The sequence below is a fragment of the Danio rerio genome, chromosome 21 (assembly GCF_049306965.1).
Source record: "Danio rerio strain Tuebingen ecotype United States chromosome 21, GRCz12tu, whole genome shotgun sequence".
In the NCBI taxonomy this organism is placed as follows: Eukaryota; Metazoa; Chordata; class Actinopteri; order Cypriniformes; family Danionidae; genus Danio; species Danio rerio.
This window is the reverse complement of record NC_133196.1, coordinates 44,815,909-44,831,321: the sequence shown is the minus strand read 5'-3', so window position 1 is coordinate 44,831,321 and position 15,413 is coordinate 44,815,909. Positions and strand designations below refer to the sequence as shown.

General features: G+C 35.2%; 1 protein-coding gene and 1 long non-coding RNA gene across 2 annotated transcripts in view; one reads left to right on the top strand and one right to left on the bottom strand.

Moving 5' to 3' along the window:
- The window catches only part of msx2b (muscle segment homeobox 2b), a 28,699-nt gene that overhangs the window by 10,266 nt on the left and 3,020 nt on the right, over positions 1-15,413 (top strand). The gene's annotated exons all lie outside the window — the stretch shown is intronic.
- LOC137488844 (uncharacterized) lies at positions 65-15,405 on the bottom strand. The gene is made up of 3 exons (XR_011008109.2): positions 15,368-15,405; positions 12,433-12,488; positions 65-530 (listed from the first exon to the last, which is right to left on the bottom strand). It is a non-coding gene; the product is annotated as an uncharacterized lncRNA (long non-coding RNA).

Genomic DNA, 15,413 nt, shown 5'->3' with positions numbered 1-15,413 from the left:
AGATTATTAAAATTAAATACATATTTTTTTAATTATTAACAGGATTGGAAAGAGTACATTCGTGGACTAGATTAATTTTTTACTAAAATTAAGAACCCATTACATTCAATTATTTCATGGTCTCTTCAATTTATATAGCGTTTTCTAGACAGTGCTACACATTTTTGGAAGAAATCTCCTCATCCACCACTAGGGTGCAGCATCCACCTAGATGACGTGACAGCAACCATTTTGCGCTAGACCAGACACCAGCTGATTGGTGGAAAAGAGAAAGAGTGATGAAGCCAGTTATGATATGGGGATGGTTAGTAGGCCATGATGGACAGTGGCCAGTGGGCAAATTGCACTATACTGGGGTGTTAGGACACACACAGACTAAGCGCCTCCTGCTGGTCTCAATAACACCACTTCCAGCAGCAACTTCATTTTCCCATGTGGTCTCCCATCTAGGTACTGACTGGGCGCAGTCCTGCTTGGCTTTAGTGGGAGAGTTGCAGAGAGCTAGCTGCCAGCTGACAAAATTCTTCATTCTGCAAAGTAATGCACAGGTAGTTCCAGTCATAAATAAATGTGCTGCCTTCAAACATAAGTAGTTAACATATTAACTACTGCAGTAAAAGTTGTTCAAGCCTTCATTTATCTGTATAATGTCAAGGAAGCTTACAGGATTAACCAACTCGCTGTGCTCGAAAATATTTGCAAAGAGGTAGCTACATATTGTTGACTTTATTCGTTCACATACGAATGAGCACAGATTTTGGAACCTTATTGGCTCGAGATTTCTAATCTTATTAGCTTCCATTGATTTTTAGCTGTAAAAACAACTCATTGTGCTGCTTGATTTGTATTTTCTAATTATATTATTTTAATGAATCATAATATACGCAAATTATATTAGAGTAAGCAGTTTGACCATTTAGTCTTGTTTACAACATGGGGTTGTTGTGAAAACGTATCCGCGTATACATTTCTGGAGAGTGCAAATTATGTAGCTAGAGCTACAAATGGCTGCATTTTGTCTTTAAAACGAACTCTGTGGCCGATAGCTTGTTTCTTTTTGCGCTACCAGATGACCGCTTACCTCCATGAGGACGGCTTTTCCGATGTTACAAGTCTGTCCAGTGGCTCGCCGTGTACATTAGTGAACTTGGGACGCAAAGTGGAGTTAACCTCGATGCGTTCAGTGAAGAACGTTTTCAGAAAGCAGGTGAAACATAAACTAAAGGGAAAAAATAAAATAAACAAGTAAATAACAGGATGGGAATGTGGTAAGATTTGAAAATGTGGTAAAAATCTGGCGACCGTAAGGGCTTTTCTTTTTCTGGATTGCTTTTGAAAGCACTGTCGGTTAAGTTTAGGAAAGGTGGTGGGCGGGTCAATAGGTGCTTTTGAAAATACGATCGAATAGGTTTAGGAAAGAGGGTGGGTGGGGTTATTGATCGCTCAGTCAGTCGACAGTGGCCTCTAGTGGATTTATGCAAGAACAGCAGGTGCAAATGGACTTGCGAGAGAAACTTGAAATCTGAAAAGGCGTACACAGGGGCCTCAGGTGGATTCGTGAAAACAAAAACAACAACAAAAAAAAAAACGTACCTCCTAGGACGTATTTTGCGATCTCCAGCAATGTACATAGGGGTACATATCAATAATGAGCCTGGGTTGCCTGTTTTTTATTTATAGTCATTTACACATACACAATTGCAGAAAAAAGGGAAATACGAGCTATTAAATAAGCCTGTGTCATTTACATGCACATGTGATTTCTCTTTTGCATGTACTCCCTCTCTTTCTCTGTCTGTCTGATTCAATGTAGTGACTATTGCGCTGCAAAGAGCAAAGCTAGTTATAACTTGTCGATAATTTAGTGAATGACTGTAAAAATAAGCAGAATAATCAACAGCTTGCCGCGCAATAAATGATTTTAAATCCGCTTGATGTCAAGTGATTCTGTGCCTTCATGCCGTTCATTTAAGTAAGGGATAATCAACAGCGTGCCGTGTGTTAAAGGATAAATGCACGACGTGCAGGCAAAGAACCGCCTGATGTGCATGACAAGCTGTTGATAATCCTGCTTATTCCATTGATGTTTGATAAATTATAGACAAGTAAAAATTTGTTTTTTTGCTTTTTGCAGCTCAATATTTGACTGACTTATCATCAGTTATGTTAGATCTTGTTAGAAAAAGAGTAAGAGAGAGAGAGAAAGAGAGAGAGAGGGTGTGAGAGAGATAATATGAGTGCATGTAAATGACAACAGCTGGTATTTCTGATCTTTCAATCTAATAATGTGGAAGCTAGCCCAATTTTCATATCTACCAAATAGATAAATAAAAATCTTATTTAAAGTACAGGATCAATTAAACACACTTTATGAATGAGCTACTTTATGCGTTGACTAATTAAATTTTAGATAGATATTTTATTTCCAACTTCTTTACAACTGCTATTCTGTTTTAAAGTTTGAACATGTACATATATATAAGGATATATAAGGGGTATAACGTATGAATCACAACCCACGATTCAGAATGTACATGACCCGTGTATTACTTTTTTTTTTTTTTTTTTTTACTTGTAGATTAATGCATAATTTGTATTGATCATAGAGATATCGCATCCTGCATCATTCAAATCAAATGTGTGAAAACTTTGTGTCTTTCCTTTATAACAAAGTTATGGTGGCACCAACATTTTCTAAGGTTATTACAGGTGTTTTCTGTCACTGCTTGTTTAGCCTGCATTAATGCAGTCAGTGTAAAGTTGCAGTAATAATCATAAACAGATCGGGATCTTAATTTAAACACCCACACAACATAAAATATAAATGATGATGATTTGCATATGTTTATAAATCCTTCGAAGCACTTCATTCAGAAATAGATTCAGTCTTTACCCTTTTCAGTTAGCTACAAAGTTATAAACAATCAAGTAATGATGATGTACTGGGATAACAGTTTTATAGTTTAAATATAAACAGTGATGTTTACGGTGAAGATTACATTACCATTAAATCACTGTCATATGCTCTTAACTTGAGGCTTAAAAATGAGAATTGTAGCAATACATTATTTAACCAATAGGTGGACTGAATAATTCCCCAAAAACGATGCGCTTAGTATTAATATGATGTGTTGTACAAATTATAATGTTAAATTTATACATTTTGCATTATCAGGAACAGTAGCGAAGGTGATTTTTCACAGAGTTGAATATTTTACAATGTATTTTGATTCAGCTTGGTATTTCTTGATTTTATTTTTAATAAATTGCAGGTTCTAAGTTCTTTTTTTAAAAATCAAAAGTTTCTTACGCGCTGCATAAAACATTTGCCGGAACAGTTGGCAGTTCATTTCACTTTGGTGACCTCTGAAGGTAAATTATTACGCAATGAATCTGATCACATAAAATGATCGATCATTTAACACATGAATCAGTTTGAAAAGAATGCAGCCACATCATGTTTCAGAATCTCATTTTCAGTCCTTTACAAATTTGTTTTTGCAAAAGTTTAAACATATAAGGAATGGTGGGAGCACATTCATCTTTATGATTTTTTGTCCACAAAAACAACAAATTTGAAATCTCGCCAGAAGGCGACTGTTGAACATGTGCGTACACTACAAAGAAATGAAGGGTCCGCAACTGTAACTCATAGCAGTTGCTATGCTTTCTACTTATGTTTGGGGAAGTGCATTTATATTGAACTGTGATCAAAACTGACTGGAACTACCTGTGTATTTCAACAAATTGAATGCACAACCTCCAGCCAATCAGAATGAACTATTTCAACAGACCGTCCTTTACGCACAGCAATCATTTTATCATGCCCTAATGAATTTACACAGAGAACAATATATGTGTAACCTTAGAGGCAAAATTATATAATCCCCTGCTCATTAGTGATACATACCCCTATATACATTTCTGGTGAGTTTTTTTTACAGTTCACGTCTTCGCGAATCTACCAGAGACCACTGTGTACGCTTTTTCAGATCTCAAATTTCTCTCACAAGCACCATTCACACCTGATTTTTTTATGTAAAACCACTAGAGGCTGTTGTCGATTGACTGAATGACCCAATCTCCTACTTCCCTAAACCCAACCAATAGTGTTTTCAAAAGCACCAATTGATCCGCCGAACCACTTCCCTAAACCCAACTAACAGTGTTTTGAAAACCAATCCAGAAAAAGAAAGCTCTCATGGCAGCCTGATTTTTACCACGTTTTCAGTTTTTACCACATTCTTATTCTCTTATTTACTTATTCTCTTTTCTTATTGTTATTTATTTTGGCTAGATTAAAAGCAGTTTTTAATTTTTTTAAAAACATTTTATGGTCAAAATTAATAGCTCCTTTAAGCTATTTCTTTTTTCAATAGTCTACAGAACATTCATTATACAATAACTTGCCTAATTACCCTATCCTGCCTAAGTAACCTAATTAACCTAGTCAAGTCTTTAAGTTTCACTATAAGCTGTATGGAAGTGTATTAAAAATATTTAGTCAGATATTATTTACTGTCATCATGGATAAAATAAGGATAAAATAAATCAATTATTAGAAATGAGTTGCTAAAGCTATTATGATTATAAAAGTGTTGAGAAAATCTTCTCTCCATTAAACAGAAATTGGGGAAAAAAATAAACAAGAGGCCAAAAATTCTGTGGGGCTATTAATTCTGACTTCAACTATATATATATATATATATATATATATATATATATATATATATATATATATATATATATATATATATATATATATATATATATATATATATATATATATATGCTTTTGTTTTTACTTTACCTGCTTTCTGGATCCATTATTCGCCGGACTTTAACCCTGTTGTTGCAGTCAACTCGTCATCGCGGTCAACCCATATGGGGGTAAGCAATCAACTGGTAAGCGCGAAAATGAACGGCATCATACCACCCCATAGCATTCGTATTAAAGACGAAATAGCTCTCTGGCTACATAATTTGCGAACTGAAGAAATGTATATACGTTTTCAGAATGAGCCTATGTTGGTTATTGTTCTACTACATTACTAAATGTACTTTTTATAATTTTTTTCATTATTTAAACCAACCATGTACACATTTGTTAGATCAGAACCATGTTGTTTTGGCTTAAAACTGCTCTTTAAACGACCACTTTTCATTTTCTCCTCAAGCAATAAGCGTTTCAGTTAACCAGCTTAAACAACAAACCGTCATGGAATACTTTATCTACTTTTGCAGTGACTTGTGTTGGTGTAATTATAGCTCAATCTAAAACGCCTGTGATTTTTATTTCTTCCACTGAAGCCATTTGCCCTTTGGGGCCTCATTACAGGAAAAGAAGCTGACTACAAAACGTTTTGTTATACTATACTCAGCAATACTGCTCACAATGCTTTTATAATCTCTGCATATTATGTCACATATTTGACCTGGATGGTTTAAATACATGCGCTGTAGCTGAAACTAATTAAAGTTGTTGTTTATAAGCCAGCCATTACTTTTACTACTTTTCATACTGGAGTAAAAGATTTGAAGAGTATTCAACTTCATTATGTAACCCAAGACTGTTTGTACTACGGATATATTTAATTACCTATATTGTATCTGTCAATTGGATCTCATGAGTATTTACATACAAATATGTAATCTCTTGTACATTTATGCCTACATAGGTAATACTGACAATACTGAACTATGCTTGAATTATGGACACATGATTATAAGTCACTAATACTACTGTACTTTATTTGTCAAATGCAGTTGATTCATTTAATCAATTTGAAATGATGACATTCTGTTCTGTTCATGATGTTCTGTCGGACATCGTGTGTGAACTTGTTTCTAAGGATTACATGAAATTACACAAGTCTGTACTTTCATCAATTTTTTTGTAATTGTCTGACCATTATTTATCGTGTAATTGTTATCATGTTGGCCGTTGGACACAAATCTTTCTTTCCTGTCACTCAAAAAATAAAACATAAAATGAAAAGACAATAAAATACTCCAAAACTCAACATAAAGAGTCATAAAATCAATCAACTGTATTCCATGAGTAGTAGACCCAAATGTATTCTTGATTATTTCACATCAACATGCTTGATTAAACCTTATCTTCATCAGCAACCTCAATAGTAATCATAGATGTTACATTCTAGTTGCATATTCCACAGTTTTCTGTTTTATGATGTTGAAATAAAATGTTTTATGTCAATGATATAAGATGCTCACTAATAAACTAGGTGCTATCATAAATTCATTTTTCTTTGGCTTAGTCTCTTATTTATCAGGGGTGGCCACAGCAGAATCAGACTTCAACTATTCTAGTATGTTTTATACAGCAGATGCCCCTCCAACTGCAACCCATCAACCCACTGGGAAACATCCATACACACGTATTCACACAGCTTATTCAATTCATCTATAGCACCTGGAGGAAACCCACACGAACACGGGGAGAACATGCAAACTCCATACATAAATGCCAACTGACTCAGTCAACGCTTGAACCTTCTTGCTGTGAGGCGATTGTGCTACCCACTGTGCCTATATTATATTATATTATATTATATTATATTATATTATATTATATTATATTATATTATATTATAATATATTATATTATATTATATTATATTATATTATATTATATTATATTATATTATATTATGTAAGACTGAAAAATATGTTGAAACCGTTACTGATTTAAAACAATGATGAAATTAGATTTAATTTATTTAAATTAACGGGCAGCCCCATATTTAATTTATGATGGAATTTGTAATGTAAGAGATGTGGTCCTTGAATTAGGGCCAAACGATGTTATCTAGAATTTGTGAAAACAATTCTACTCTTTAGTTTAAATCTGTTTAATGTACCACTAAACTGGAAAAATATGCATTGAACCAGCTTTTAAAAAATTAATGTAAGTTGTTACAGCGAAAATATTTAGTTTTTCTCAAAAAAAAAAAAACATTTTACTTTGGTTCAAACTTTGGTTTAAATTTAATTGAATCAAAATCGAATATATTTATTGTGGTCAAGAACATTCACAGGAACTCAAATTACATTCACACAAAGTAAAAATATTGTTCACTACACTGTGTGTAGTTAATGATGTCTGCTCTGTCGACTTTTGATCTTGAAAATTCAACTTATCGATATTTCAGTAGTTTGAAGTTATCTAATGTATAAGAAATAATATATAAATTAATTAATTGTAAAATAACAGAACATGTACTGGCAGCTTATTACAAGGCTTTTGCAGTATAAAATACAAAACCAGCCCAGACAATATATCATTTTAAACTATTAAAAATGTTCATAAAAGTAACTTTTTTCCAACTTCTTAAGCTTAAAAGTTGTCAGAAGAAGGATCAAAGTCTAATGCGATTAAAAACCATAACTAATAAAACAATGAAAACTGTTAATTTACAGATGTTTTTTTATAGTGTATATACCATATTGTTATTTTTTACATTATTTTTCTATTTTGGTACAAAATACATTTTTTAAATATAATTTTATGTTGATCTTGTTTACCCTTACAACAAATTATCCTTTTGCTTTGAAGCAACCTGTAATCAATTCTGTGGATCAATTCTGTAATTTTTCTTTAAATTATAGTTCAGACTAGGTTGAAACTGTAAAATATAAAACAAATTAAATTCACTCAAAGACCATGAATTAGCTGAATTACTTTGGTTCTACTTTGGTAAACTGAAATATTTATTCTGGAAATACTATGAAAATTATTGTAAAGTTGTACTTTGGACTAAACTATGTAGAAATGTTAAGCTGTGCTATTGCTAGTTATTTTATTTTCAAGATCTGAAGTAAAGTATCTTCTTGTGCTTTCGGTATGGCTATAAATGTCATGCAAGATGGATATCAATTTTAAAATTAGCAGTACATGTTTCTATGACCTGAAAACTGATAAATAAAATAATATTCAAAACAAAAATACTACTTTGAGAAAAAGCAATGCTTTTAATTTTTCCTATGTTTTTTTTTTTTTTTTTGCTTTAAGCCAAATTGAATAAAACCAGAAACATAATTTCTCACTTAATCCAATATAATGGACACAGTGTTTTCACTTTTTTTTTTTCAGCGTAGTCTGTTCAAGATTGCAAAGGATATTGACGTGTTATTCATGAATGTGCACCCAATGGCTGTCAGTATATTAGTGTTTTAAATGTAATGTGATCAGAAATTTCAATCTCATCAGAATTGGGTGTTAGAACTGGAGTCAGAGTACTGATGTGAGAGTCTGTGTGGTCGCCTGTGGGAAAAAATGACATTATGGTAGCTTTCATAGCCAAGTGGTATCAATGGGTCTCCGGTCATCAGGATCAATATTTCAAGTGTGCCTTAAGGAGACAAAGTTCTTCTGGCCTGTCTTTCTCTCTATTGCTGACTCTCTATTCCCTTCTGTCATTCCCCTTCCCCTTGTCGTCCATCTGGAGTTGATCAGCTCATTTCCTGACTAGTGTTACAGTGAACAATTATCTTCAGATCGGGAGACAACGGGACTTAAAAGACTCTGAGTAGCAGGGGGCCGAAGAGCAGATGAAAAAAGGGGGCACATGTGTCCCATCACCTTAATGAAATCAACCTGACCATCCCGGAGCGGCTCCCTCAGCTAACACGACGCGCTGTCACCACTTACTTACCCCTCCACTCACACCAAACCGCACGACAAACACACTCAAGATGACCTGTCACATCTAATATACACTTAATTATCCAGCTCTCAGAATGGCATGACTAATTGGCTACTTCTCTGATTCGATGACTTGCGGACTGAAGCATAACGAATCGGTCAATGTTTTCTAGGGTTTTAGAATACGTAGCAACATGGACGGGCATAGATTGCAAGTCATTCCTGTCAGTCTATGATTAAGTGGAAACTGTCCACAAAAACAAGCAAAGAATTGCTCATTTGCAGGCCTGCCAATCAATTAGATGGCAGGCAGTAAACCACTAAAAGTTCTACTCTTTTTTTTTTCGGAGGGCGCATGCCGGGGCAATGACATTTGAACTTGTGGGCGGAGGATTCCTGACAGACCCCTGTGGCAGTCGGCTCCTACTAAGGGTCCGTTCTAGCGAGAGGACTTTTGGGGAGTCCCTCCCACTCTTGACTTGCCCCACTGCGTCTGGCGTCTCTCTCTCATTAAATGCTGTTGGGGTCGGAGGCAAACGTCTGCTTGGGCTAGGGGGCAGGAAGGATCACATTAATGAAGGGGACACCCGCTGTCCGGGTGTCGGGTGACATGGCGTGCCCTGTTTGTGTTTGGGTCTAGAGGGTTTATTGTGACTGCACTGCATTGTGACTTCATTCTAATTCCTTCAGCGTCCAAATTTGGAAATCTTATTCTGCAGAGTTCTTGGAGGTGAACCGACACCCTTCAGGTCAACAATGAGCCCAATTTAAAGTGGTGGAGGAACTTGAGAGAATATCTTCGGGGGTAATTCTTCTTCACGCTTTGCTGTGGCAACTGATATTTTTTGTACCGTTCCCTGCATTTAAAAAACAATTACGCCAAGCTAGGGCTTCGACCTAAATTAAAAGCCTGTCTCAGTGTTGTAAACCTTCCTCATAAATCAAGGCTTCCGTGCATTGCTCAGTCACTGTCTGTGAGAAATGAGAGGTCGCAAAAGGGCCCCTTCATTTACTTGTGGGCGTCTACATGGAAACTTTAGTCATGAAGGTCGGTGAGTCATGAACCCTAATGGCTTCATCGGTTCAGGGATCTGGCATGGCGGCAATCTGTGATTACAAAGCATGGCGCATCTCCAGGGATCCAGTAAGAGGACCCAGAACCAGGAAGCGGACAGTCCTAAAGTTGTTTGTTTGGTCCAATTTTGTAGGGATGTTTCACATCATCACAAGATTTTTGGGATATTAGGTCAGTTTGTTGTGCTTTGAGAGAATAATACTGCAGTGATGATGACTTGTGTATTAAGTTTATGTAAAGCTACAATAAGAAAGTATCCCTTGATATGAAGAGTTCAGATGCAAACCTTCCTAAATCCATCAGACCTCATTTTTTGTAAAGGAACATTTTCTATCAGGCTCATCTGGTTAGCTTCAGAAGTTTCATCTTATTAGTAATGATAAGGTTACTAGCAAGTAAGTAAAATAACTTTTTTTTTTTTTTCAAAAATGTCTCTTCAGACAATTCCTTGGTTTTTAACAAGGTAGATTTTCTTTTGCGTCCAAACCAGTTAAATCCACTTGTGCTTGTTTTTGCAAAAACCTCTTAAACCACCTATTGTAACAAGACAGTGCAATTGGATGAAAAATCACTACAGATGCAATTAGAAATTATTTTACCAAACATAAAAACACATACACAAACCACCTGAAGTTAAAAACACTGCTGTTCCGCTGTGTTAACCCCTGAAAACCAGACACTAAGCTAAAGGAAAATGAAGGAAAATGAACATTGAAAACATATGATTCGATTCCAGTCTTCTGATTGGTTTTTGAGATATAGCGGTTTTGATATTGCTGTCAAAGGCAAGTGGCATTTTCAAAGGCAAGTGCAAAGAGGCTTTTGCCAACAAACTGTTATTTCTGAATGCGCTGATGCTGGGATTTGGATGATTTGAAGCAAATGTAAAAGCATCCTAAAGCATCCACTCAATACCATTAGCTAATTTTTGGGGGAAGTGGTGTTTAGCGGCTTTTGCATCTGAACTTTTCATATATTTATCTGTAAACCATCACAATCCTTTAAAAAAGCTTCAAAAGTGTATAAAGGTAACACCACAGCAGCGTAACACGCAATCCTTTCAGTTCTTTTTTCCAAAACATCACTTAGTCAGCAAGTATTTATGCTCACAGAAAGGTAGACTTGCACAACAGGGAACCTGTCATGTGTTGAGTGAATCATTTTTTACATTACATGATAATTTATTTGCCTCTAAGTAATACCTTCCTCCCTTGAGCTAATTGAAGCTGGCGCCATCCTCCTTTAGTGGGTAGCAATTTTCTCTCATTACAGCAAATGTTTGCTCATAAGAGAAGACTCCGGAAGCCTAATAAGGTACTAATAAAAACAAAGCGATGACAGTTGCTGTCACCTGTGCCAAGTATTTTCATGCAGTGTAATTAGCGAGACAAGGCTTGTGATCCTTGTTCAGTGAGTTATCCAAGTTCAAAGACAATAAATACGTTGAAGAGATTCACATTATATTGCACTTTGACACGTACATCTATCTTGAGTTTTGAAACTCCTCGTGTGTTGATTATGCTGTTTATAGTAACATTCAGTTGACAGAAATCCTATTGAGTAAAGAAAGATAGATATCATCAGTCATCAGGTTTAATTTGGTGTGTCATAGCGTGCAAAACTGCGCAAATATATTTGCGCAAACAGATTGTTGCATTGAAGGAATCTAAATGCCTTCTCGAGAATTCCTACACTGCAGTGCTGAGCTCGTAATTAAAATGCTCAAGGTGTGTCCAAACATACCAGAAAAACCAGGAGCTCTCTTTAAGATATGTTCTGTACTCTCTGGAAAAAAAATCTGCCTCCGATTATTCCTAAAGGTCAAAAAGATCGGACAGGAAGGAAAAAAAGGATTTGTTGGTCAATCTCAGATTGGTGTGTCCTAGAGGATAATTTTCTGTCTCTTTTAAATGCAGCATTTAAGGCACAATAGCACTTCTTCTTCTCTCTCTCGTGGTGTGTATTTCTCATATGCCTCCTGTCAACTCCTATGATTCTCAACTGCAAACGTATGTCCTTCTCATTTATCACTACAGTTCAGCCGTCTCTCTCGGTCCATCTACGCAAAGAGTTGGATTGTGCTCAACAAGGTGCCTAAGGGCAGGGGCGTGACGGCTGAGTGTGTGCATGCGTGTGTGTTTGCGTGCGTGTGTATGTGTGTACAGGGAGGCGACTCCTCCTGAGTGGAGCCGCTAAACTGCCACAGTTTCTCCCCCGAGGAGAGGCGCCTTTCATCTCCCCGCTCACTGGCGCCTTCACAAACCTCAGATTGTCTGTGAAATCACCCTGCTTAATAAACGCGCTGAGGCTCCTGGGAACGACAAGCTAGCAGAATCTCACCCTGCAGCATTTGTGCGCATACAAACACACATAAAGACCAGTCCAACAAGCAGCTGATTGCTGCTACAGCTATTTATTACAAAACTAATTTTAAAAGAAGAAGAAAAAGAAGAAGGGTGATGTTTATTTTAACTGTGATTGCCCAAAGTGGGCAATTCCCCATCCAAGACGAGACTAAAGTAATTTATCTCTGTTAAATGCCTTGTAACTGTACAATGTCTCAGCCTTAGTGTCCACAACACATGATGGATACATTTCCTTTCTCTCTCTGAGCGCTAATTTGTTTTACTTTGAAACTAACTCTTGTGTTTGAAGAGTAAACACCCTAATGCTTTCGTTAGCAGCTTACCCTTGTTGCCAGGAACAAATGCTTTTTCCAAGGAGATTAGATGGCGTGCAAAGGAACTAGAAGACAACAAACGGCAAAAGAACTTTTAAGCAAATAATCACACTTCAATTTATACCTAGGACAGTAATGATACATTGCATTGTAATGCCTCAAGCGCTGTTTCTCGTACGAGTCAGGGCTGCAGTTTGGTTATTATTTTACAATGCACTGTTTGTAGGGCTTAGAACATACTTAAAGGGGCTTTAGGATTTTTTTTTTTTAGACATTAATAACTTTTTTTTATCAGCAGCGTGTGAACAGCTTGCATTAATTCATTAAATAAAAAGACCAACTTCTTTGGTTGTATATGAATGTAATCTGATTTTATGTGAAGGCTTTTTTTTTTGGCTGAGAAAAAAAGAATTATCTGTCAATGGGCTATATGCACAGCTAATGCTTTTCAGCCAATGATGAACTTCCGGTAAGAGCTTTATGTGACTATTTTCAATTCCATAAGGTTTCTTTTACAGCATCAACATTATAATGTAATTCTAATATATTCAGTTACATAAACTAAAGCATCTACTTGGTGGTTAAAGCATAAAAAGAGACGAAAGACGGTTTAAACGCAGGCATTGTCATTAACGGCAGGCTAGAGCAGAAATTAATCAAATTTATTTCCAAATTTTAAAGACATAGTACAGGAAATCATTTAATGCAGTGCTACTTGTTTAGTCTGGTACCCACTTTATATTGTAAGTCAGCCAGACAGTGAAGGTCCAGTTTTATACCTTAAACGCAGCGATTTTGTATGGGACGACAATTAACCGGTAGCCCTAAGGCTGGCGGACTTCATTTAAAAGTCTGTGTGCATATACCCTATTAGACACCCATACCTAGAACCTCTCGTTTACTCTGACACATTAACAAAAAAAAAACAAGACAAAAAATACATTTTTGTACAAAAACCTGTATCGATATTTACATATTCATCTAAATCAGAGATGCCCAAACTAGGGCCCATGGTAACCTTTGATTCCCATATGAGAATGGTTTATGTAACCTTCTATTAGTTGTATTATATCTATCTAGTATAGTATCAGTTCGATAAATTGTTTCATTGTTAAACTACAAAAACACTATGAAATTAAATGGTTCAATATAAATGGTGTAAATTTATCATATTTAGTTTGAAATAAAAATGTTTAGTTTGAAATTAAAATGTACATACAACGGATAGAGGAAAATGCAGACTTTGGTGAGTGAATCAAGGCATAGGCAGATTCTGTTTGAATGGTGTATTCAGCATTGAACTCCACTGTGTTTTAAATATGATTGTTTATGTTTTTATTGGAAAAAGTAAAAAAAGTTACTACTGCATACTGCATTTAGGTATTATGATTTAAAATAGATATATTTATCTTCAGCCCACGGCTATTAATGATATTTGGTTTTTGGCCCTTCATACAAAAAGGTTTGGGTCACGCTGATCTAAATGCTGTTTTCAACCTGCTTGGATGGAGACTAAATGTGCATCAACAGCATCACATCAAAAAAACTAAACAAAAGCAAAACAGAAGTGTCTCAGTAGTCAGTATATCTTATGTAAATGACCCTTTACAAAATAAAATAAAAGTAAAGTAAATAAAAGGCTACTAGAGGTAAGTCATGGTGACTATATAAGACGGGGTCATAACACGGACAATTTACAGCTGAAGTCAGAATTATTAGCCTCCTTAGAATATAATTTTTTCTTTTTATAAATAGCTCGCAACAGAGGAGGAAAAAAATCACAGTATGTCTGATAATATTTTTTTCTTCTGGAGAAAAAAAAAATTCTCATTTATTTTTTTTTTTGGCTAGAATAAAAGCACATTTGCATTTTTTTCAAAACCATTTTAAACTCAACATTATTAGCTCGTTTTAAGCTATACTTTTTTTTTTGATAGTCTACCGAACAAACCATGGTTACACCATAACTTGCCTAATTACCCTAACCTGCCTAGTTAACCTAATTAACCTAGTTAAGCCTTTAAATGTCACATTAAGCTGTACAGAAGTGTCTTAAAAAATATCTAGTAAAATATCTGTCATCATGGAAAAGATAAAATAAATCAGTTATTAAAAATGAGTTATTAAAACTATTATGCTTAGAAACGTGTTGAAAAAAAATCTCATTAAACAGAAATTAGGGGGAAAAATAAACGGGGAGAGAGGGAAGGGTGGTGGAGCTAATAATTCTGACTTCAACTATATAAGCCGTTTTCATTTGACTAATCATGATGTATTGAGGTAAAGTTAGTTTTATATTTGCACATTCAGTCAGTGACATCTTGTGACATGCACCCTATATTGTTTACCATGGTACTTTCAAATACTCCGTCTGATATCACACGTAAATATGACTTCAAACAACATTAGCACTATTTAATTCACTGTGAATAATGTTGTACTTTGATAGACATTGGCTGCTACTATGATTTTGCTATTTAGAATTTGCGAAGAATACTTTTCCGAAAATACATTATTAAGGAGAAAGTCTGAATGTGTGAATATAAAGCTAACCTCACCTCAGTCCATAATGTTACCAGCATTAGTGGCAAAACTGGGGTTATACAAAAGGTAAACACACACAAAACATGTTACTGCACTTTTACTACAACTAATAAAACCATGAATAATATTCATAAGGGTGGCTAACAATAAGACCCCACAACATGTCACATAAAGTTGCAAAGAAAACAAACGGTCATGTTCGCATTGATTAAACAGACCTCAACTGAAGACTAATATCTGTTGGCGTTTGTTATAATTATATTACCCATTACAGAATTACAAACTAAGTTAAATAAACTTTAAATAAGTTTTAACTTCTAGGTCACTGTAAAGAAGCGATTTATATTCATTTATCTACATTGTACACCTCTGTTTCATATCGAGGCATGGCTTCACTTACCAAAAGTCCAGAATCTGTCGTGTCATTTAATGACTGACATTTTCTT